Genomic DNA, 25,741 nt, shown 5'->3' with positions numbered 1-25,741 from the left:
ATGCTGCCAGGCTAAGAGAACTTATGCAAAACATTTAGAGAAGAGGAAGTAACTTATGGCACCAAATTTTCCTCTCAGGCATTAAATCCAGAGTGATTTCAATGTTTTTCTTCAAGAACATTGGTTCAGATTCTGCTCTGATTTATATTTTCAATCCCATTGATTGCATTGGATATAAACCAGGGCAGAATTTTGCTCATTGAGAGACTCAAAATTTACATCAACTTAGAATTTAGCTCAGATCTCCTGCTATATCCCTGAGTATGTCTTCACTGCATAGTTTTTCTCGGAAAATGGCCATTTTCCTGGAAAAACTATACTTACATCCACACAGCAATTGCGTTCTTTCAATGGAAAGTCGAAAGAATTCAGGAGTTTATCCAATAGTGGCAAACCTCTTTCTATGAGGAAGAAGCCTTTTTCCAAAAGAGCTCTTTGGGAAAAAGGTGTGTGTGGATGGGGAAGAGGGATTTTTTTTTTTTTCGAAAGAAGAGGCTTCCAGGAAAAAGCACAGTCCACAGGCTTAAATGTGAGATAGCATCCGATCAATGTGGATGCTATCTTTTGAAAAAGCAGATAGCTTTTTTGATGCACTTTTGCTGTGTGGACACTCTCTTTCGAAAGAAGTCTTTTTTGGAAGATCTCTTCTGGAAAAGCTTCTTCTGAAAGATGCCTTCAGTCTAGACATAGCCCCAGAATGGCAGGCAAATTGTACCCCAAGATATTTTTTCAGTCAAAGCCCAGTAGTGCCCAGGGCATCGACCAAGATAGGGACTGTGTAATGGTTGGGTGTGGAACATACATAGCGTAAAGAATCAGTCCCCACCCTGAAACAATTTCATTCTAATAAGACAAGACATAAAAGAGTGGAAGAAAGGAAGTGGTACTATCCCCATTGTACAGATGGGGAACAGAGACCAAGGGAAATAGTCTTGCCTAAGACCAGATCTACACTATCCCTGGAAAGCTGGGTTAAGGTAGACAACTGCAACTACGTAAAATACGTAGCTATAGTTAGCCTACTGAACTGGTTTGGAAAAAATGAGAAATGATTCAACTGATAGCCCAAATGTGAATTGACTCTTCTACTCCTTTTTTTTCCTGATGTCAAATACAAATACAAATACAGATAAGCTATTTTCCCCAAGTGTCTGATTAAAGTTTATTTTTTAATTAAAAAATTGGGACTTTTTTTGAGCAACTATATAATTCCTTGAAATTTTGAAGTTTCAAATAAATTTTCTAAAAATGTTTGCAAAATCTTCCTTACCTATCAGCTTTATTCTCAAAACTATTTTTTATTTTTATATTATTATTATTATCATTATCTTCACAAGTAACATTTTATACTCATTTTTTCAGCTGCTGGTACTTTAATCCATGAATCCAATGTTTGTGAGATGTGTAACCTAAGGTTCAAGGAAGTTAAAAGTAGTACTGATAGAAAATTTTCTGAGAGATAGTTGTATCAGTCAATATCTGCAAAAACAATGAGGAGTCCTGAGGCATCGTAAAGATTAACAGATTTATTTGGGTATAAGCTTTCATCAGTAAATGTTTTTAGTCATGCCTAATAAATCTATTAGTCTTTAAAGTTCAACAGGACTCTGCTGTTTTTGCAGAAAATGATCCCTTAAAACTGATTTTGAGTGGAAAATTGGGTCTCCAACAAAATGAATTTTTCAGCAGAAGGTATGAAAACAAAACTATTTTGATTCTGAACTATTGCTTCTGTGCCTTGAGGATCTGGAAACATTGCATCCAAATGACATCGTTTTCTGGACTTTGTCCCCCATGATGCAGTCACGAAGAGGGGAGACTGTGATGCATCATGGAAGATGCAGTCCAAGCAGGAATGATGACCTATAGAGGAGAATGGATGCATAAGACATCTGAACTACCACTCTTGTAAGATACCGTAGCAATATGTTAGTTATTGAGTGAAATATTTTAGATTTCATTTTTCATCCAAAATGCAAACATTTTAATCAGTCCTTTTAAAGAATCTCAATTAAGATAATGAAATACTTCCAGAACAGAGTTAAGACTAAAATTCAGGGATGACATTCTGTCTCTATTGAGGCCAATAAGCATTTTTCTGTGGACTTCGATGTGGGCTGGATTTCACTCCATACTTTCCACCTCTCTCCCCTTTATTGTAACTACTAACACATGCTGCCACCTCTTAGGGGAAAAAAAGGTAGCAACTGAATTTTACTCAGCAGTAACTTAATGGGAAATGTCAGATATACAAGCAATTGCTGCCCACTAAAAGTAACATTTTCCCACTATGCTATTCAGTTTATTTTATTTACCAGCATGCTCCGATAATCTGCTTTGAAGGTAAAGTGGCCACCTGGGCTCCAGTGACAAGGAAGAACTAGTACTTCATTCTTTTCTGACATCTGATTCATTGGTGTTAACATCTCTGAAACGCTTACTCTTCTGTGTAGGCCAAGGGAGAACATTTTCAGTATATGTAGGTCTTTGAAAACTGCTGCTCAGTCATCTCTCTCAGTTGAGCCTAGTTCCAAATTTGGTGTTGGAGGATATTTTAACATTCATTCAGTTAACATTCTTTAATTATCAATATGTTAATTGTTCAAAGACTAAATGATATCCACAGTTATTAAAATCAGAGTCTGAATTTCAGCTCCTGATCAGGAAAAAATACATTTTGTGCTGTTAAAGGATTAAAACAGACAGAGCCAAATTATGCCACCTTCATTATCTCCTGTTAACAGAAACCTAAGCAACTATTTCAAATAATCAGACATGTTTCCTTCATTACTGGAGCTTTTCCCAACATTTAGACGAACAAAAGCAACATGAGAATGGTACCCAACAGTTGTTCCTTTCTATTGGGATACTCTGGAACCCTGATCTAGGAAAGGATGTAAGCACCTGCTTCATTTTAGCACATTAGTAATCCCACTGACCTAATCTGGTACCTTGACTTTAATGGGACTATTCACATGCCCTTACACACTTTGCTGCATTGCTGCATTTAATGTATTCCCCAAGGATACATGTTAGGAGGGTGAGAAAGGTGGGAAGGGAGGTATGACTTGGGTCCCATTTTATCCCTCCATCACTCAGCGCAGCAAGTCCTGCTTTTACTACTCCTTCAGGCATTCCTACCTATTGGGCTCTGTGAGGTTTGCTACACTAAATCAAAATTTTTGCAGAGTAAATGGGAAACATGTGAAGGCTCTCACTGAACAGAGGTTCACACTACCTTAAAAATCATGGTAAACAGGTTCCTGTCTCACAAACGACAAGCTAACTTCTTGCCCAACTGATGTGACGAGTCACACACAGTGTAAAGGGATAAATAATGTTTTCTTTGGTTTGGAAGATGGTCAAGAGGTTTTCTCAGTACTTACTGAGCCAACCCTGTCAGTGGAAAGAGTCTCTAGGTATGTCTACACTACCACCCTAGTTCGAACTAAGGTGGTTAATGTAGTCATACGGAGTTGCAGATGAAGCCTGGGATTTGAATTTCCCAGGCTTCATTTGCATAAAGCCAGGCGGCGCCATTTTAAAATGTCCGCTAGTGCAGACTCCATGCTGCGCGGCTACACGCGGCACGAACTAGGTAGTTCGGACTAGGCTTCCTAGTTTCACGAGGAGTAATGGTAGTTCGGACTAGGAAGCCTAGTCCGAACTACCTAGTTCGTGCCGCGTGTAGCCGCGGGGCACAGAGTCCGCACTAGCGGACATTTAAAAATGGCGCCGCCCGGCTTTATGCAAATGAAGCCCGGGAAATTCAAATCCCGGGCTTCATTTGCAACTCCGTATGACTACATTAACCACCCTAGTTCGAACTAGGGTGGTAGTGTAGACATACCCTCATTGATTACACTGGGGTTTGGATTGAGGATCAAGTGCTTGAGTATCAGAGGGGTAGCTGAGTAAGTCTGTAACTGCTTGAGCATGTGAGGTACCTAGTATTCTGGTTACTGTAAGTTTATAGCACACTGAGAGCACTCATCACTTCCCCCAATTTTTAAATTACAGAGACATTTAGAGGGCCCTGCTATGCCAGGTACTGTGCATAATGAGATACCACTCCTAGCCCATACATCTTACAAAGCCACAGAAAAGTGAAGACATAGGGTACGTCTAGACTACATGCCTCTGTCGCCAGAGGCATGTAGATTAGGCTACCAGGAATAGGAAAATGAAGCAGCGACTTAAATAATCGCCGCTTCATTCAAATTTACATGGCTGCCATGCTGAGCCGACAAACAGCTGATCAGCTGTTTGTCGGCTCAGCGCTGTAGTCTGGACGCGCGGGTGTCGACATCAAAGACATTTGTCAACCACCCAGTTATGCCTCCTGGGATGAGGTATACCTGGGTGATCGACAAATGCCTTTGATGTCGACACTCGTGCATCCAGACTACAGCGCTGAGCCGACAAACAGCTAATCAGCTGTTTGTTGGCTCAGCCCGGCAGCCATGTAAATTTAAATGAAGCGGCAATTATTTAAATCACCGCTTCATTTTCCTATGCCTGGTAGCCTAATCTATATGCCTCTGGCGACAGAGGCATGTAGTCTAGACGCACCCTTAGGCTATGTCTAGACAGCAGAGCTTTTCCGGGATACCGGAGGTATCCAGGAAAAGCTCTGCCACATCCAAGGAATGCCTCCATTTTTTCTGATAATTTCTGAAAAATCATATGTGGTCTTTTGGCATTCCCTGTATTCCTCTCGGTGAGAGGAATAAGGGATGTTCTGAAAAAGGAGTTTTTTCTGAAATTTGGCCCTATGTAGATGGTCCAAATTTTGGAAAAGCCTGGTTTGGAAAAAAGCAGAAAAATATATGCAAATTTCAGGGGGGGAGAGGGGTTTCTGACTTTTCTTGGAAGTCTAGACATAGGGTCATTCAGAAAATCAGTGGCAGCAGAGAACAGACTCCTGAATCTCAGTGTAATGTGTCCATTGGACCAAATACATCCCAAAGAGCAACATTTGCAATCAAATTCTGCATCTGAAAGCAGCTGATAGATGTGTATTCCTTTTTCTACTCACAGAGGTTACTCTCCAGGTTTCCTTCTTGCTCTCCACAAGTTCTCTACCAATGGCAGGGGTCCCATTTAAAGCTGGCTGGAAAAGGGAATTTCCATTCAGCAGAAAGTGCCAATGTTTTGCACTTGGTTTATGTTCCCAATTCATACAAACAAAGAAATAAAAAAAAAATAGAATTTCTCAAGCAATGGAAATTGTGAAATAAATTAATTTGGGAACAATTGAAACCTATCCTTCTTAGGAGGAAATTTCTTTCAGTTGCATAATGTCAGATAATATTAGGATATAAAATATATTGAAATAGTAACCGAGCTATTTAAATGTAATATTAACATCAAAATGAAATTAATCTAAATGCTTCAACATTATTGAAACAATGAGAAAGTTGAAATAATTCATTTTTACTTTTTCATGTAAAAATGTGTATAGAAAATGAAACTTGCCATGAAATATGTAAATTTTGATAAAACTGTGTTTCCTGATGAAAAACTGTCCCATCCATTTTTTAAATTTTTTTTTGTCCAGCTCTGAGCCTGTTGCTGTTTTGAATTCTTATTGCAGCAACAGTGCCACCCACTGGTCACAGAAGTGTCATCCATCCATAAGTCCTTTATACAAAAGCACTAATCAGCTCCTTTGATTGTCCCAACTTATGGGAAAGAGTATATTGATTTTTTTCATCCTGAAATCAGCACCAACCACAGACTGTGGCTGAACAGTCTCACCTGTTTTCCAGACCTTAGTAACCAATAAAAGGGCACTGTAGTTACAATGATATGAATACAGCAACATATAGACCCATACCATCTACCATCACCACCCTGACAGAAGTCTGCTTCATCTGATATGTATACTCCATGATTCAGAATTACAAGAAATACAGACGAAGTGCTCTATGTCAACTGTGTAATAATTGTTAGAATATTTTCTCCTGACCACCAATGAGGGTCAGCTGAATTTTGAGGATGGATAAGTCATGTGATTTAGTAATGTTATTTAGCATCCTATTTTCAGCATACAGCTAGTTGTTTTAGCGAGTGCTGTACAGTCACATTGTTGAAGAAAAAATTGGAGATTATGCTAATTTAATTTACAGCCATTACTTGCAAAACCTTTTGGAGTCATCTTCCATATCCTGGTAAAATAAGTTTCACTAGTATTTATAGCAAACTGTTTAGACATAGTCCACTGGAATTTAATAAATCAGTTATTGCAAGCAAATAGTAGTAGCACAGGTGAGTCATTGATGGCCAAAGCAAAGTATTAGTGCAATTTCATTGGTATATTTGATAAAGGTTTGTTATTGTCACAAACTTGCAGAACTATAGCTGTTAGAAAATTTTAAGACAGAGACATTTTCTGTTGGAAAATGCTAATTCAAGTAAATGAAAATGTTTTTCATCAACAGAAGAGTTTGTTGAAATTTTTTATGAAAAAATTATCAGAGTGTTCCATTTTGATAAGGCTGAAGTGGTTCATTTGGCCATAACTGTTTTAAATGCATCATATAGCATAAATAAAATAAAATAAATTAATGGAGTTTTCCTATCTCCTAGAACTGGAAGGACCAAAGGTCATCAAGTCCAGTTCCCTGCCTTCACAGCAAGACCAAGTACCGTCCCTAACAAATTTTTGCCCCAAATCCTCACTGCAAGTATTGAACTCACAACCCTAGGTTTAGCTGGCCAATGCACAAACCAATGAGCTATCCCTCCACCCACATTAGGCTAGCTAACATGAAGCACTGGGATCTTATTAAGATGAAATGGCTTGCTCAAGCTATTTGATATTCATGAAACAAACTTGTTTTGAAATTTCATTGGGCAGGAAATTTTGAAATTTTCATTTTTCATTCTGGTTTGGCATAAAAAGAAGTATAGAAGAATGGAAAATTAGAAATGTGACCGGATCTCTACAGAACTTTAAGAGCTACTCCAGTGGCGGAAATTAGAAAAGCTTTAGCACTATTCTAAATGTTGCTGTTCTGACTGCCAGAGTGGTGTGCGTTGGAGAGCGTCGTACATTGGAGATGTTACAGAAGTAGTTGTCACTGGGGTCCCAGGAGACCCAGCTAAGGTAACTCATTTAGAGCCAAATAGCAAAAGAATGAGGGAGCCACTCCCTAATGCTGGTGGCTATTCCAACATTAAGGTACCAAGCCACGTAAAACAGCCTTTATGACACCTTACTGGTTACCCAGATGCCTATAACGCAGACCCCTGAAAGCAACCCAGCACACACATTCCACCAGCACCCAAATCAAAATGAGTACAGGATCACTGACGAACTTATTGATCTCATTCAGAAAATGTCAATGGGGTGGGAGGCAATTGCCCCAATGCCTGCATATTCAAAGGGTCCCAGAGCCCATGCTACTATGGCGGTAGTGGTAGCTGGAGCCCTGAGCCCTTTAAATCACTGCTGGAGTGCTATATGTTCCAGGCAGTGCTAAAGGTTGGTGGGCAGAGGGAAGAGGCACTGTGTTCTGAGTGGCTCTAGGGCTGGGGGGAGGGTGAAGTGCACCCCCCACTTTGTTGTGTGGCTCACTCAGGCTGTCAGCTCCCCTAACGTGGACTATTCATGCAGTTTGGTAGAACATGTTTATAGAAGCAGGCCGTTCTGTCTGTAAGGTACCATGATGCAGACTTCTGCAAATCCATACCTTTGGTTACAACTTTGGTGTGACTATATCAGGCCCCACTGCTTTGGGACTCATGTTATAAGCCTGCACTGTATCAGGCCCAGCATTTACAGCCACGGTGATGATTGTTTTACTAAAGCAATCCATTACAAGAGGAGGAGTGCGCACATTGATTTTTTTAATTCTCTCATTGTCTTGAAGCATGCTTTGTTTGTTAACAATTTATTAATTGACCATGAAGCAGCAATTTTGTACAATGGCATTTCTAATAAAGACAGACAAAGGATGTCAGAGGAAAAAGAAGTGACTTGGCCAAAAAAACCACAGCAGACCAGTGTCTGAGCCAGAAGTAGAACTTGGGTTTCTTGCACCCAGTCTGCTTCTCTAGAACATGCTGCCTCCCCTCTGATTACTGCTGTGCAACCCATCCCTTGCTCCCACTGAAGTCACTTGCAGGTTTGCCAATGATTTTAATAGAACTAGGTTCAGACCCTTTAAGATTTGAACTTAGGAAGTGCCTCGCTTTCTGAGAAGGGTACTAAGCACTTTGCACCTCTCCAGATCCAGTGGGGTTAATACATTCCACAAAGAATGTAGGAGATGGTTTTAATGTCTGTGCTGAAGACTGGCAATAGGTGACACTTCTTTGTAACACAAACAAAAGGCATCCCTGTTCTCCCAGTGCAGATTTGTTTGGCTCAACAGTCCTCACATGTACGTATTTTCTCCCATTAATGAGATTCTACTGTCAGGTTGAGAAAGCTCTTTAGATTCATTGCACAGAGGAGAGGGGACATTTTTGCTGACAGCCTAGATTCTACCCGTCTCTTCAAAACTGAAGGTATTAATATTAGATATATACAGATAACTCTAATGCTCCATCTGTCATGGGAGCCAACTCCAGTGATATCCTGAGGAGACCCATTGCTGGAAGATTCTTGCAATGCTTACTATGTCATCCTTTAAAACATAGGGAAACTACACAGTTGAAGCCTACGTGCAGAAAGAGTTTCTGAAGACAATCATTGGGCCATCAGCTTAATATCTCTTATGTTCCATAAATCAGAGGCTAGTAGCTGTTCCATTCAATGCAGCACTGAGGAAGCATATTTCGCTCCAAAACATAAATCATTCAGGAAGTGGTAAGTGCATAAGGATTTGTTGTTATCAACAGGTAATATCAAATAATGCCTTTGTGTATGCTGCCAAAAAACCACCCTGTGGCAGCAGGGCTGTTCCTAGTAATATGCAAAACACACACAGCTGCTTGGGGTACCACAACATTTCAGGCACCAAAACCCGAATTTCATTTCTAGGCAGCTGGATGCTGAATATGGGATTCAACAGCCTCTACCCACATCCCCTGCCTGGGTCCTTCCCCCTCCCCCACAGGTGGCACCCAGCTCCCAGTCACAAGGCAATGGAGGTAGCAGGAGGAGCAGAGGGTGGCTGCACAGCAGGTGGCTGGAAAGAAGTGGCCATTTCCTGCTTTTCATGGGCTGGCTGTGAGGCTGCTCCCTACTCCTCCCAAGTCTTATGAAGTACTGGCAAGAGACTTTGGCAGGCCCTGGGCAGGGTGGGGTGGGCTCAGCTTCAGGCCCCCTGAAAGGGGCAGAGCCTCAGGCATAAAGGGCAGAGCATCCCCCATCCAGCCCTAAGTGCTGCCTGGACCAGGCCAGGCAGATTTAAGGGATCTGGGGAAATTTAAAGGGCCTGCTGCTGTTGCTGTGGTACCTATGATGGTAGCCCAGAACCCTGGGGCTATTTAAATCACTGGTCCCTGGGGTAGCTGCCCTCTTTGTCCCCCCTTGTCCTGGCAGTAACCCTGGGCCTAGGGCCATGGGCGGCGAGTTATATAGGCCTGGTTAACGGGGATCAGAGGGTGTAGCTAATGGGGATCAGGGCGTGGTTAACAAGGGTTGGGGGTGTGGCTAACTGGGTACCACCCCTGCCTAAGGACCACCCACACACTGCTCGCCACTGCCCCCACCTCCCACTTGTTCTCTGGGGCTCTAAGCTGAGACTCCCACCTTGCTCCTGCCTAGGGTTGCCAGGTCTCCCAATCAGACACCATTTGCAGCGATGGCAGCTGATTCATCCCATCTGGAAGAGCTGGCAGCCCTGCTCCTGCTTCCCACCCAAGCTTCCATCCTCCCAGTCCCAGGAGTGACCGCTTTTCCTGTAGGCGGGTTTGTGTGCTGCTGCTGGGCTATGTAGGGCATCAGCATTGCTAGGGATGGCCCAGTGCAGTAGAACATTGCAGAGCCGGGCTCAGCCAACCTAGACTTGGGCTCTGAAATCCATCCATGGTGGATGGCCTTACCATTTGGGCTCCAGCTGTAGGAGGAGTATCTGGAGTGCTAGCTTTAGCCCCATCAAGTGAGCTGAACCAGATGCCCTGGGCTTGGAGATTGGCTGACACGGGCTATTGTTTTGTTTTGGGGTTTTTTGCAGTATAGATTTACTTTGGCCTAATTTTGTCATCCACATACTGTCTCCCTGGCTACTTCCCACTGCCCTTCCACCAGTATCTAGGATTGCAGGGAAAGGGTAACATGTGCTGGGCCCATGTGCAGCACATTGTATATCCCTCAGCCTGGCTCTGGGGGCGCTCCCTCACCAGCAGGGCCCATTGGAAACTTGAGGTGGTGTAAAAAGGGGATCTGAGCTGCAGGCTCCATCACTGTTATGGGCTTTGGACTGTTCTTAGCCCTTTCCCCCCCAAGGAGTGTGGGGCTCCTACTCCAGCCCCAAAGAATGCACAAGAAGCAGTGGGACCAAAAGCCACTGTGGGCCCCGGGACAAGGTGTGTGTGCGGGGGTGGAGGGAGGGAGGCTTCATGCCCCAGATGGGGCAGGGCCTCAGGAGGTAGGGGTGGGGCTGAGCCAGTCCTCTGCACCTCCTGGACTGTACTACTGGGGCTTCTCCCCAGCCCTCAGAGCTCTGCAGAGTGCCTGGAATGGGGCATCAACATTCCAGTGGTGATGAAAAGGTACCAGGGGCTCCAGCCACTGTCACAGTAGGAGTGGTGGCAGCTGGGAACCCCAGGCTCCTAGGAATCACTGAGGGTATGTCTACACTACAAAGTTAATTCGAACTAACAGGTGTTAGTTCAAATTAACTTTGATAGGCGCTACACACGTGAACCGCTAGTTCGAAGTTAATTCGAACTAGCGGAGTGCTTAGTTCGAACTAGGTAAACCTCATTCCATGAGAACTAAGCCTAGTTCGAACTTACTAGTTCGAATTAAGGGCTGTGTAGCTCCTTAATTCGAACTAGTGGGAGGCTAACCTTTCCCTGGTGGCCACTCTGGGCACCACCAGGAAACTCGTATGCCCCCCTCCCAGCCCCGGAGCCCTTAAAGGGGCACGGGCTGGTTACGGTGCCCGTGCCAGGTGCAAGCCTGCCAGCACCCAGCCAGCAGACCCCGCCCCCTCACGGCTCGAGCCAGCCACCCGCTGCCACCCAGCCCTCCGCCTCTTCCTGGGACCAGGCTGGCGGCTCTTGGGAGCCTGCCCAGGTCTGCAAGAGGCGAGCGCCCGCCTGGTCTACTACAGACATCGTGGACCTCATCCACGAACTGTGCACTAGGCACAGGAAAGTGGCCGTCTAGGGCAGAAAAGCTGCCAGCCTAGCCACCCAGGAGCAGGTTTGCATGAAAATCAAGGTGGTCCACTGAGACCCCCGACCCTGAGCCCTGAGCGTAGAATGGCCGTACTGGGTCAGACCAAAGGTTCATCTAGCCCAGTAGCCTGTCTGTCAACAGCGGCCAACACTAGGGACCCTGGAGGGGATGGACCAAAGACAATGACCAAGCCATTTGCCTCGTGCCATCCATCTCCAGCTTTCCACAAACAGAGGCCAGGGACATCATTTCTACCCCCTGGCTAAAACCACTCCATGGACCCAACCTCCATGACTTTATCTCACTTCTCTTTAAACTCTGTTCTAGTTGTAGCCTTCACAGCCTCCTGCAGCAAGGAGTTCCACAGGTTGACTATTTGCTTTGTGAAGAAGAACTTTCTGTTGTTAGTTTGAAGCCTGCTACCCATTCATTTCATTTGGTGTCCTTTAGTCCTTATATTATGGGAACTAATGAAGAACTTTTCTTTATGAACCCTCTCCACACCACTCATGCTTTTAGAGACCTCTATCATATCCCCCCTCAGTCTCCTCTTTTCTAAGCTGAAAAGTCCCAGTCTCTTTAGCCTCTCTTCATATGGGACCTGTTCCAAACCCCTGATCATTTTAGTTGCCCTCCCCTCTCCCACCCTCTCTCTTCCCTTCTCCCACCTCCTTTTCCCAGTCTCCCCGAGTTTTCTTCAACAAAGAGAATTTCTATTTTTGAACACACGTGTCCTTTATTGTGTACATCAGGAAGGGAGGTTAGGGAGGGGTAAGGGGAAGGAGGTGAGGGAGGAATGGGGTACGAGCCCCCGATGGGGAGGTCTGGGCTGGCTCTGCGGGCTCCTCGGGGTGGAAGCTCTCCTGAAACCCCTTGATTGAGCCCCCCCTCCGGATGGCAGCCTGCGGCGAGTGCAGCCAGGCTGATGGCCGAGTGCTGTGATGTGCCGAGTGTGGGCACTCAGGGCACTCCAACTGCTTTGCAAGCGGGGAACCACTGAGAAATGTCTGTCCGGGGTGGGGGTCGGGTTCCTTTAAGCACAGCCCTCGGTTAGCCTGAGACAGCAGCTCCACACTCTAAGTCCTAATCTGATGCCCTGCCGGCACGGCTTCCGGCCAGCCTTAACCACAGTTCAGAGTCCACTCAGTGTGGACATGCTAGTTCGAATTAGCAAAACGCTAATTCGAACTAGTTTTTAAGTCTAGATGCACTAATTCGAATTATCTTAGTTCGAATTAACTAATTCGAACTATGTTAGTTCGAATTAGTGCTGTAGTGTAGACATACCCTGAGTCCTGGGGCAACTACCTCCTTTACCCCCTGTCAGGGTCCTGAAAAGAAAGTACAAGATGGAGCCTTGTGGAGAGAAGTAACTTCATGGAGCACACACACACACACACCCCACTAGCCAAGGTCCTAGGCTAGATGGTAGGAGCTGGAGTCACTGTAAATAACTACTGAGAGATCATTATTTTACTGCAGAGATGGATGGAATATAAAGGACCAGATATACAAACCTGCCTGTCTCCTATTTAGGCATGAACATAAGTGAGTAGATATTCATAAGAGCACACTGAGGTCTTACCTCAGGTGACAATTGACCCCAACTTAGGCCATTGAGCACTGGAAAAAAATCTGATCCAAACCTTTGGGGAAGGAGAAGTTTCAAGAGTCCTTGCAACTTGAGAGCTGCAAAAATGTACCAGGCATATCAATGGGCTTCCACATAGTGAGAGTCCAAAGGCAGAAGCAGGATATCAAAAACACAGGAATTTTGCAGGAAATCATTACTGAAAAAAATTGTGGTGGAAAGGAAGGTGCTCCATGAAAAAAAAAAAAGAAGTTTCCATTTTATGTGAGATGGGGAAAATTGCTAGCATAAAAAGCAAATGCTATGCTGCCTTACAGAAGCTAGGGACACTTGTCTCCACTAAGTTTAGCACAAGTGCCTTCAACTAGAGTACTTTCTGTTTCCAAGACACAAAGAATCAAAATTTAATTGGAAGGATTATATTTCTGGCACTGTCATGGAGAAGTTTGACATAAATTTTCAAAACACTGCAGAGGGGATAAATGGGGGTGCTGACTCCTGGTCCTTTGTTAAGTTTTATTCCCATCTTTAAAATTAATGATATATCCCCCATCATGACCTGAGAAGAATGGTGTTAACAGAAGGTAACCAAGGGATATATAGCCATTTCTTATCACTTGCATGTTGTCACCCTCGATCTCTCCATTAATGGCCACACAGCTCATAGATCCTTAAAAATGAAATAACTGTTTTCCATGCTGTAAGTTCAAACTGGTATATTTACTAAACAGTTTTAGAATAATAATTGCATTAGAGTTACTGGGCTCTATATTGCTTCTGTTAAGAAGAATGGAAAAATACCCATTGTTTTCAATGGAAGCAAGAATGGGCCTTGTGATGGATAGAGAAGGGCTGGCCAGCACCCGGTGACTAAAGGGTTAAACTCAGGTAGCTAGAAGAGGTGTTGATAGAAAGCCGGGAAAGCCAATGAGAAAAACTGTTGAAATTTGAATTGTATATAGAAACTTTATCTGCACTTTTTGTTTTTGAGTTCTAAGCTAAGGGGTAGAGGGATTAAGATGAATTTATCAGAATTACCATGCCTACAAGGAATATTGGGAAGGGAGTGAACTAGGCTTTAAAGTACAGATCCACATTGATTGTTAGTAGAGAGAGGAATGTATGTTTAGTTGCAATCACGGTATTTTTCTTTGTTTTGGTTGTTTGCTTAAGCTTCTCTGAGTAAAATCCATGTGGTTCCATTCTCCTTCACTATCTAACCTGTACCCAGAGGTACTATGTTTTCTGTGTTTTAATTTGTTTCTCTCGGTTGCTCTAGAGTTGTAACACCTACCAAACAAGTATGCTTTATTAAGGATATCTGTTTGTTAGGGTTGCCAGATGGTTTCACAAAAATACTGGACACACTTGACATGACATCACAATCTACATTCCATCTTATTTAGAAAATACCGGACATTTATATTTTCTCTTTTATATTTTCTCAATTTGTTTCCCGAACAGAAAGCTCAAATACTGGACTATCGGGTTCAAAACAGAACACCTGGCAACCCTACTGTTTGTTTTTTAATGAAATAATCTTTTTTTAGGAGATGATTTGATTCTTGTGTCCTGGAAGGTAACAGGTCTCTGTGTGCTTGCCTGGCCTGAGAGATCAGCTATCAGAGACACAGTTTGTTTTCTGTGTTTCTTTCTGTTTGTTTGGGTTTTTTTGGTTTTTTGTTTGTTTGTTTCAAGCTCTCTTGTGGCAGAAGGGTTTCAGGTATCTCTGGGGAAGGAATTCAAGTGTTCCTTGTTTTTTCAAGGTTCTTTAAAATCACTTGATGATGGCAGCCTAGTGCATCTGTGACCCTGGGCAGTTTTTTTGTAAGCAGAGCCTATTGAAGTAAGGTATTTAGGGTCTTTTATGGGCTCCCACCTTCTCTACTTGGAATGCCAGAGTGGGGAACAGCCCTGACAGGCCAATTGAATGCTAATAGTGGGTCTGCAAGAGGCATCACACTCTCAAATGTTCTATCATGAGAAACGCTATGTCTGCATCTAATATGGAGGCCAAATACTGCATGTGCAGTCTGAAAATGCAACCTTGAAAAATAATCACCCTAGACATTTTGTTAGCCCAGTCTCAAAAACTGCTCAGTCCCTCTCGTCATAGTGATGACAGGGGGAAAACACACACGCATAAACACCTAAAAATTAATGCTATTTTAATATGAAGTAAAAAGATGAAAACTTGCCCCAACCAGTCAAGCAAGTAGAATTTAGCAAGGCAGTGATAACAGACAATATTACTGAAAATGAGAAAATGTTCATGTAGGAAAACAAATGTATCCTTTTATGATAACAACAAAAATTAACTCAGCCATAGGAAATTATAGGCTGACATTCATTTTACCATTAACAGAGTAATATACTGTAGACTGTAAAGCACACAATATAATTACTCTAACACAGTGATTAGCCAGCAATTAGTATCTGCCCATCTTACATTAGAATCCTCGCTTTTTGTAATGGGCTTTTTATCTCTACCTATATTCATGACTACAAAAGCTTAGACATGTTCACAGCATTACAAATAATTAGCACATGATCTCAGCTCAGATGTTTCAACAATGCACCATAGTCCACTAACTGAATGGAAGTTGGTGTGTAATGTAAGGACCAATTCATATTATCTGTATGCTAATTATTGATTTGTTTGCACATTGCTAATTACAATGTTAACTGTAAGATATCGCTGTCAGTAGACAAACTGTGGGCCTTCCCTTATTCTGTGAAACAATGCGTCTGGTTATCTGCCAGATGCCCCTCGACACATTGGAATAGGGGTCATTTTTAGGGAGAAAAATGAAGAAAAAATTTAAGTGGATTTGCAAGAACCAACTACAGACACATTGGAAGAGGGAAACTGATTGCATAGTGGCAATTTTGTCTTTGACATTGAGGCATCGCCATGGGCAACAGTGCTGAGAAAAAGCAAACATGCTGGGACTCTTGAGAGCTTAGAATTGGAAACCTGGGACTAGATGAGTAATGAAAACCCAAGACTCACGCAATGAGAGGAGTCTGATAGGGCCGTGATTTATCACAAACTCCCTGCAATTTATGATTAAAAAAAAGATGGAGACAAACTTTCAAATTTAATCAATGAGTTTCCAAATTTTTGTTGGAACTTTTGGAAGTTGCTCAACAAGACTTAGGAGTTCTGACTTTTTCACTGCTTGATCTGTTCAGATTTTAAAGTGATATGAAATAGGTTGTCTAGACAAGAGAAGACTGAATGAAAACATGACAACAGTCTTGAAATATATAATGGTTGTTATAAAGAGAGCGATGATCAGTTTTTCTCTGTATCCACTGAGAGTAGGACAAGAAGTAACTGGCTTAATCTGCAACAGGAGAGATTTAGGTTAGATTTAGAAAAAAACTTTCTAAGTAGAAGGATAGTTAAGTACTAGAACAGATTACATAGGCTCCAGGGAGGTTGTCAAATCCCTGTCATTTGAGGATTTTTAAGAATAGGTTGGAAAAATCCCTGTCTAAGATGTTCTAGGTATACTTGGTCTTGGCTTGGTACAGGGGCCTGGATTAGATGACCTCTTGAGGTCCCTTCCAGTCCTACATTTTTATGCTTTTATGACAATGATGGGGATCCTCTTTTGGGCTGGGAGTCACTGATCCACATTAACTCAGTTGGGAGCCACATACAAATGAGAAGAAAAAAAAAAGTCTCACTGACCTTGCCCCATAGTAAGTGGAAGAATACAAAACCCTCACACGTAGCCCTCAACTGAGATGCAGAAGGAGAAGAAAAAAAGAGAAACAGTCCCCTCATGCTCAAGCCCCATGGGGAGGGGGGAGTACCAAGGCTCAGAGCTAACCCCCATGACGTTCTTCTGGGATCCCAGGGCTAGAAGATTTTGAGGGGCCCTATAGACTCTGGGGTGGCACCAAAAATGAAGGATTCAGTGTGGTGGGGGTGTGTGCTGGGGAGCAGGTAAAGGGGCAGGGGATCGGAGCACCTCTCTGGCTCAGCTACTGGAGGAGGGGTGGCTCTATGCTGCCTTGCATTTGCAGGCACTGACCTCCTTCCACTGGTCACAATTCCCAGAGCTTTCCTGCGCTGCTGTTCCATTAGCTGCTTCCTCCTGCTGCCAGGCAGAGCCTATGGGTTGGATGCAACCAGCAATTTGCCTTGATCCAGCCCATAAGATTCAGGGCTCCCCTCTCCCCCTAAATGCAGCAAGCTGGCACTGGGCCTCCAGCCACATAGAGGGGTTCACAATGATTGGCTGTGAATGCATGAAGTATACCTGTCCTCAGTCCTTCTGTCTAAGGAGAATTAGTCAATCCTGCTGCAAGTGCAGGCTTGAATATGTTATCCTTTTAGTATGCTGAGTCCTGGCTTACTCAGAAAATGAGAAACCATGACTGAGAAATTATCACTGGCCTCGGAGATAATAACTATCTAGGGGTACGTCTACACTACAGCGCTAATTCGAACTAACGTGTCTAGAACAAAAAACTAGTTCAAATTAGCCTCCCCCTTTCTCTCACATAAATTGTGGAGCACACAACATGCTGCCACCATGGGAGGGATGTTGTGCTCAGCCAGGTCCAGACGGGTGAGGAGGCATCGAAAGCGGGCTTTCAGTCGCCCGAAGGCCCCCTCCACCATGATGCGGGCCCTGGTCAGCCTTGCATTGAAGGCCTGGCGGGAGGGATTGAGGTGCCCCGTGTAGGACTTCATCAGCCACGGCTGCAGTGGGTAGGCGGCATCCCCCACCAGGAACATGGGCATGTCCACATCCCCGACCCTGATGTGGCGGTCGGGGAAGAAATGGTTGTGGGGGGGGGCAGGAGGGACGGGGTGTGTGGAGGAAGCAGGAGCGGGAGCAGGAGGGGGAGCAGGGGGAGCAGGGGGAGCAGCAGGAGGAGGAAATGGGAAGCGGTCGAGCAGGCTCTGGAGGTGGCCTCGCAGGGCACGGCCCTGCTCCTCTAGTGCCTCCAAACTCCTCCGGCGCAGCCTCAGGTCCTCCTGGACCCAGTGGTCCTGGAGACGGAGCTGTTGCTCCAGGAACCGGAGGTGCCGCCTCTGGTACGCCTCTTGGTTCCTGGCTCTCCTGCTGGCCCGGGCGCGGGCGGCTGCTGCAGGCGGGGTGGTACGCCCTGCAGTCCCAGGTCCTGCGGCTGTGGTGCAACAAGACCAGCGGTCAATTACCCCAGGGGCCCAGATGTGTGAAACCCAGCTCCCCTCTGCAAGGCCAGGGCCCCTACAGGATCCCCAGCTGCTGCTCCGTGGTGGGCAAGGCCCAGGCGCACGGTCCGGGGGCTCCCTCTCGCCCCAGCCTCCCGTACTCATAAGGGGAGCATGATAGTACTCACAGGTGGACGCCTCCCCGGCCTCGGACGACACAGGCGTGCGGCTCTGTGGGGTGCCTTGGGGGTCCCGGATCCTGGGCAGGCTGCCAGCAGGCTCCTGGCTCTCGGAGCCCTCGTCCTCCTCATCCTCCTTGGTCTCTTGCAGTGGTCTCTCTGCCCCGGGGTCTATCACGTCCCGGGGGGCAGGGACGGCATGAGCCCCCAGGAGGCGGTCCAGGGCGTGAAAGTGGGGGCAGGCCTCCAGGTCGGCCCCTGGCTGGCAGGCCCAGGAGTAGGACTGCTGCAGGTCCTTGATTTTGCAGCGCACCTGCTCCCGGCTGCGCTAGTGGCCCCTGGCAGCCAGGCTGGCAGCCATGCGGCCGTAGACTGCCGCGTTCCTGTGGCTAGTGCGGAGATCGTGGACATTGGAGGCTTCCCCCCAAACCTCGATGAGGTCCACGATCTCCGCACTAGACCACACGGGTGCCCGCCTCTTGCGGCCCTGGGCAGGCTCCTGGGAGCCGCCAGGCTGGTCCCGGGAAGAGGAGAAGGGCTGGGTGTCCTTGGGTGGCTGGCTCATGGGTGTCAGGTGCAGGGTGTGCTGGCACGGGTGCTGGCAGCCTTGCAACTGGCACAAACTGTGTAGCCAGCCCGTGGCCCTTTAAGGGCTCCGGGGCTGGGAGAGGGGCAGACAAGTTTGCCTGGTGTTGGCCAGAGTGGCCACCAGGGCAAGCTGGGAAGGGCTAGCCTCCCACTAGTTCAAATTAAGGGTCTACACAGCCCTTAATTCAAACTAGCTAGTTCGAACTAGGCTTAATCCTTGTAAAATGAGATTTTCCTAGTTCGAACTAAGCGCTCCGTTAGTTCGAATTAAGTTCGAACTAACGGAGCGCTAGTGTAGCACCTATGAAAGTTAGTTCGAACTAACTTTGTAGTGTAGACATACCCTAGAAGATTTACCCAGCACTGCTCAGGTCCTTAACTCACGTAAGATTTGTTTTTCTTCATTGAAATCATTACTCTGGGATGCGGCTGAGAATGAGGGGTTCAGTATGCAATCCCAGCCATTTCTCACTGCAGTAGCTTGGGGCTAGATGAGACATGTCTGTCCATGTCTGTTGCAGCTGCAGCCAGCACAGCGGGTGGAGGGGGGTCATGTCTCCTGGCTGGGGGACAGACAGACACAAAGACAGACAAACTCTCTGAAATATGTAGTAGATAGATGTCCCTTTCTCTAGCCATGCTCTCTACTGGACCAATGGGGTTATAGCTGTCCTGGTCTCCATCTCTGGCCCCTTGCTGCTCCCCTGTGGTCATTCTACAGTATAACTGTCCCTCCTTCCAGACCCCTGTCTTTCCATTTTATGAGAAACAATTGAATTCAGGCATGTCCCATTGTTCTGGCATAACCAAACCCTGACCTCGCTTTAAGTTAGGGTGAGAGGAAGCAACATACCAAATTTGGTGGTCCTAGTTCTTACCATTTAGGAAGAGTTCTTGAACAAACAGACTCACAGAACAATAGACAGACAAACAGAAACGGGTTTTAAAATATATAGTAGATAAAGGACACTGTGTTCTATTCAAATGCATTGTGCTCAGCAGCACTTGATATGCTAGCTATTTGCTAAATGCTTGGAAGGATTTTCTTTTAGTTCAAGTGGTAAAGGTCTACACTTGCTTTTAGAGTAGGAGGCTCTCAGCTTCCTCCCCATCATTAGAATACAGCTCTGAGTGGCTGTGGTATGCAGCAGCATGAAAAACTAGAAGCGCCAGATTTGCTGCCTCTCTTAGTAGTGCCATAGCTCTTTGCATTTGTACTTCAAAGTGTACCATGCATACTACTACTTGACCAACAGAGCACTGTATTATACCTGGCTGTAGCCGTCCCACCTCTCTCTTTTGTGATATGTAGGTCTCAGTTGCTTTGCTCTCTCTTTTGTGATATGTAGGTCTCAGTTGCTTTGCTCTCTCTTTTCTGATATGTAGGTCTCAGTTGCTTTTACCCATCTGTCTGCAGTAAACAATGAGTTTATGGCTATGTCTAGACTGCAAGTGTCTTTCAGAAGAAGCTTTTTTTGGAAGAGATCTTCCAAAAAAACTTCTTCTGAAAGAGAGTGTCCACATATAAAAGCTCATTGAAAAAGCGATCTGCTTTTTTGAAAGATAGTGTCCAGACTCATTGGACGTCTCTCTCATGAAAGGCCACCCAGAACCACTTCAGCCAGGGCTTTAGGTCACCAGTTGCTTCCAAGCGCTGGTATTGGATCCTTGCAGAGACACGCGCTTAACGGGACCCCCAGACAGCCATTTCCCTGCTTCTGCTGCATGCTTGCTCCCTCTTCGAGGGACAGCAAAGCTCCCTCTGTGGTTGCCCTGTTCTTTTTTGGAGGTCACAGCTTTGTTCTTTGTGCCCTGGAGCCAGAGCTGCTCCAGGCATGCAATGGCCCCACACAACCAGGCTGCAATTTTTGCAGCACTTTGTGCCAGCTGCCTTCCTCATCCTGCACAAGCTGGATGCCGAGCTCATTCTGGGGACCCTCTCCCTGAATGTGGGAGCTACGCTCTGGGAACCACACCCCACTGTGAAGAGGCATTTTTTCAGGCTCTACACTAGTTTGGACTGGTGGGACCGGCTGCTCATGGAGGCAAGTCACTCTCGGGCAGCAATCCCTGCTATTGCTGGGGGGGGGGGAGGGTGTTCTGGAAAGAGGAGCGGTAGGGAAAGTGGGAGGTGCAGGGGTGGGCTGAGAGTGGTGTGGAAGCCCCGTCCCCTTGTGTTTGTGCCGTCCCACCTTCATACAGCCTTGCTGCTGGGGGGTCAGCCTCATGAGGGGGGTGTCCTGGGGTTTTTGGAGGGGGAGAGAAGAGGGCGGCCACTTCCCAAGACACAAGCATGCCCTCTCTCATTCTCTGTTTTGTGTGTTTGTTTGTCTCTTTCTGCATCAACTCTATCCTGTTGTGTAGGGTCACCCACCTGGGAAACTTGGCCCTGATCATCACAGGATTTGCTGCCCTGGGGTTCCACAACTTTGGGGGAGCCATAGATGGAACCCACATCCCAATCCGCACTCCAAGTCATTGAGTGGCCCAATATATTAACAGGAAGGCCTACTTCTCAATGGTGCTGTAGTCTCTGGTCAACCACCATGGACAGTTGAGTTGCAAAATATATGTGAATCTTGTGCCCTGCCCAACCACCATTTTTGTCGTATGGTTGGGCAGGGCGCAAGATGCCCATGTATTTTGCAACTGCAGTCTCACAGGAAGCTGGAGGTGGGCACATTCTTCCCCCAGTGAGACTTTGTGGTTGAGGAAGTACAGACGTCACTGTGCATCGTGGGGGATGCGGCCTACCCCGCTCACGCTGTGGCTGATGAAGCCATACACGCGCCCACGTGGACCCCAGAAGGGATCAATTTAATTCCCACCCCAGCCAGGCCCACATGCAGGTAGCATGTGCCTTCAGCCACCTCAAGGTGCCTCATGACCCGCCTGGACATGGGAGAGCACAACATCCTCGAGGTGGTGTCGGTGTGCTATGTTCTCCACAACATTGGGGAGAGCAAGGGGAGACCTTCCTGCTCGGGTGGGGGGCAGAGGCTGGCTGTGAAGAGAGGGCTTTAGAGCAACTGCGGACAGCTGCCATCCTCCAGGCCCATCAGTTGGGGGGTGCGCATCTGGGAGGACCCCAGTAACTCTCCCTGCACCTCCCCACTAGGGGCCTGTGCCTTGCCCCACTATCCCTTTTCCACCACAAACCTACCTTCCCTGTACAGTCAATAAATACACCTGTTTTGATTTGAACAAAACAAACTTTGTATTTTTCTTTAAATAAAATAAACTGGGGTTGAAGGGGGTTGTGAATTTGGAAAGGGGAAGGAGAAGGGGGCTGTAAACCTGGAGGGAGGAGGAAGGAGGGGGGCTCAGGGCTGGGAGTGGTGTGGGAGTGGCAGCTGGAAGTGTCACCTCAGATTCTGGACTTCGGCAAACTTGGTGTTGGGTGGGTCCTGGGACCACGGGAGGGTGGCGGGGTGGACAGGGTAGGAGACTGGAGCAGGATTAAGGGTGGTAGGGGAACAGGGGAAAGGGCATAAATATAGCTGGGGGAGGGCCATAGGCATCACTTGGGGAGGGGGCAGAGACATTGCTTGGGGGGCAGGCAGAGGGGGAATGGGTGTAATGGGGTGGCAGGAGAGTGGGAGTCAGGAGCAGAGACAGCAGCTGGCTGTGCCATCATTTGACGCATAATGGCAGACATGCTGTCACCCTGCTGCACAAGCTGATCCCACATGCGGGTCCGCCATTCAGCGTCCTCCTGGACCTTTTGCACCAGAGTCTGCTGCATGTTGTGCAGGATGCCCACATGCTGCCTCATCAGGTCCTTATGGATCCTGGAGTACTTTCGGATCCCCTGGGGTCAGGTGGCTGGCTCGGCTGGCATGGATTACCCCTCAGCGATAGCTGGTCCAGCTGTGCAGAATGAAGAGGGAGAGGCGGTCAGTCATCCATGCAGACACTGTCCCTGAGGCCGTGCCCTCCTCTGTGAGCTGTGAGCAACAGGCCTCAGCCCAGAGGAGGGGTATGTCCCAGGACAAGGCCATGTGTGACCTGCACAGAAAGCCCTGCCTCACAGGGGCCCAGAGGTGCCCTGGGGACCATGATGCCCACTTCCCCCTCCCCACAGGGACAAGCAGCCAAGGGAAGTGTACAGCCACAGTGATAACTGATGGGCAGCAGAGGAGCCTGGAGCAACCTGAACCTTTATGGGGCCTGCACACACACCTGCACCTTGCAGCGCTGTCCATGGGAGTGGGTGGTGCCTCACACGGGCAGGCATGCCCATGTGCTGTGTGTGGCACTCCTCGGTGTATATATAGGGTTGTGCGTGTGCCCTTGTGCCCAGGCTGTTTCCAGCGGTGACTGCTGGTGGGAGAGCGTTCCCCCTCTGGCCAGACGTGTGTGGCCTCTCCTGAGCCAGTGAGCAGGATCTCGGCATGCTCCTGGGCTGCTGCCTGAGGCTGCATGGCACAGACTGGCACTGCACGTGCTTCTAAGGCCACCAACTGCAGCACGACATCCAGGTCGAGAAGGCCGAGCGACAATCGCACCCCATCCCCTCTGCGCCGCCTCCCCCACTCTGTGTGTGTGTAAAACTGAGAGCCCTCACCTGATGATCCCTCCCCACCTTTAAAGGAAGCCTGAGACACATTCAGGCCCAGGGGTACTGGTTTCAGGGTCAGCATCACCTTGCTGGCCGTGTCCTCCTCGTCCTGCCCCTGCTGTCCCTCCTCCTCCTCCTCTTCCTTCACGAGTTCCAGACAGGTGATGACGGGCATGCTGAGCCCCAAGTCCTCCACCATGGGTGGGGAAAGGGCTTCCCCATCCCCCAGGATCTGGTAGAGCTCCTGGTAATAGGGGCAGGAGTGGGGGCCTGTCTTGGAGTGCGAGCTGTGCTCCCTGACCCCGGCATAGCCCTGACAGAGCTCCTTTACTTTACTTTGTTCTAAGGTCTGGGGGAGGGGGTTGTCCCCCCTCTGCCAGAGTCTCTCCAATTCACCCATAGATTTTGCTCTGGACCAGAAGGGTGCACCCTTGGCTAGGTCCTGGGAGCCCTGGTGTTGCCCCCTGGGAGGGCCATGGGGGCATTGGAGGGCTTGAGTCTTGGCCATGGCTGGGCAGGGAGAGCCGCTCAGTGAGGTGCTGCTCTGAAGCTGGCTTCCTGCCACAAGGCTTGTCCAGGGTGCCTGCAGCTTTAAGAGGTGCCAGGAGACAGGAACTATAGAGTCGTGATTACTTTGTATGGAGTGGTCACCAGGGCACCTGTGCTATTTTCTGGAGGCCTCTTCTTTCGAAAAAAAAACCCTCCTCCCCAACCACACACGCCTTTTTCCGAAAGCACTCTTTCAGAAAAAGGCTTCTTCCTCATAGAGTGAGGATTATCAACATTGGAAAAAATCCTCTGTTCTTTCGATTTACTTTCGAAAGAACGTGATTGCAGTGTGGATGTTATGTAAGTTTCATCAGAAAAACGGCCATTTTTACGACAAAACTCTGTAGTCTAGACATACCCTCATTGGTGAAATTCTGATTAATTCTATTGATTTACACAAACAACAAAAATTAGCAATACTCAGAATTCACTATTAGAGACCAATAAATCCTTCCAAACTACTCAGTCTCCTAATTCGGGACCCTCAAGAATACAGCATTATTAAAACCAAATTCTGCCAATTTTCCTTCCCAACATTGCCAGCTTAGGTTTGGAATCCAGAAGCATTTGCACTCATGGGTTTGTTTCAATTGTACCATCAAAATAAATGTATCTAGGGGAATGTTAGAAAAGGTGTTTGCGAGAAGACCTAATGAGTATGAGCATCAGGATATAAAGAAGCTGATTATGAGGATAACAGGCTCGACTAATGATGAATATTTCCTATTCACATGTCAGCAGCAATCAAATTACTCTTAACTGCTGTAATATGATTGGAATTTTTTTTGAGGCCGCGTTTGAATATCTGACATTAGGACTTTCCATTATGTTGCTAAAGAAAAACATTCTTGCTGTGATAAAAATGACACTTTTGATGACAGTCCTTAATTTCCATTCTGCCTTGGCGGTGTTTATCTTCACAAACACCATGTGCATCGTTCACTTGTTCCGCTTTACATTTTTGAAACTTTTTTCTTTAACAATAAAATGGCTGATAAGAAGGTGAAAGAAGAAATGTATGTTGTCATGAAAGCATTTTATTTCCACTGAAGAAAAGGAATAAAAAATCCAACATTGCCAAGCAGGATCATTGTTTGCTCAGAAATGTCAAATTTTTGATTGCTTCCCTGGTATCAGTGAAAAATCACGTTGACATCTCTTAATGGCAACTAGGAGACATCATAAATGTTTGAAGCAACTGGAAAATTAGAATCAGGATAACATGTGATTTCAAGCATTCCACTGGGACAAAAAGCAGTGCCTGGCCAAACATTTCTACATGCTGCAAAGCTGGGAATCTCCTTTCCAAGTGGTTTCTGGGATAGCACTTAGCCTTGTGAGAACACAGCCCCCCTCACTATAAAAGAACAGCTGATTAAATGAGTGCTCAGTGTGACAAGCAAACAAGGACTCCCCGCTGTCTCCTAGGCAATGTGCTAATCACTAGGCTGAAATTAAAGTCTGATCTTGAGTGTTGCTGAGCACCTGAGACTCTCATTGGCTTTGGTGGATGCTCTGTATCTCTCAGAATCAGACTCCTGAGCTCTGAACACTTTCAGCAGGTTCTTTGTTTTAGGCTGAGATAATTGCCTCTTTGCCTGTCTCACCCCCCAATCTTGGTTCATATCTTGGAAATTCAGCCTAAAGTCTTCATTCTACATTTTCACCCCTGGAAAACTTTCAAAGCTGTTCCTCCCTCTTAGCATCTGAATAAATATTCAGACAAAGAGGTGGTGAAAAATTTTGGCTGCTTCCAGAATCACATTAGCAAATTCTAATATGTCTGTAATATATTTCAGGCATGGCAACATTG

This window comes from Pelodiscus sinensis, chromosome 15, assembly GCF_049634645.1.
Source record: "Pelodiscus sinensis isolate JC-2024 chromosome 15, ASM4963464v1, whole genome shotgun sequence".
Lineage (NCBI taxonomy): Eukaryota > Metazoa > Chordata > Testudines > Trionychidae > Pelodiscus > Pelodiscus sinensis.
The sequence above is the reverse complement of the archived record's forward strand: the minus strand, read 5'-3'. Positions refer to the sequence as shown.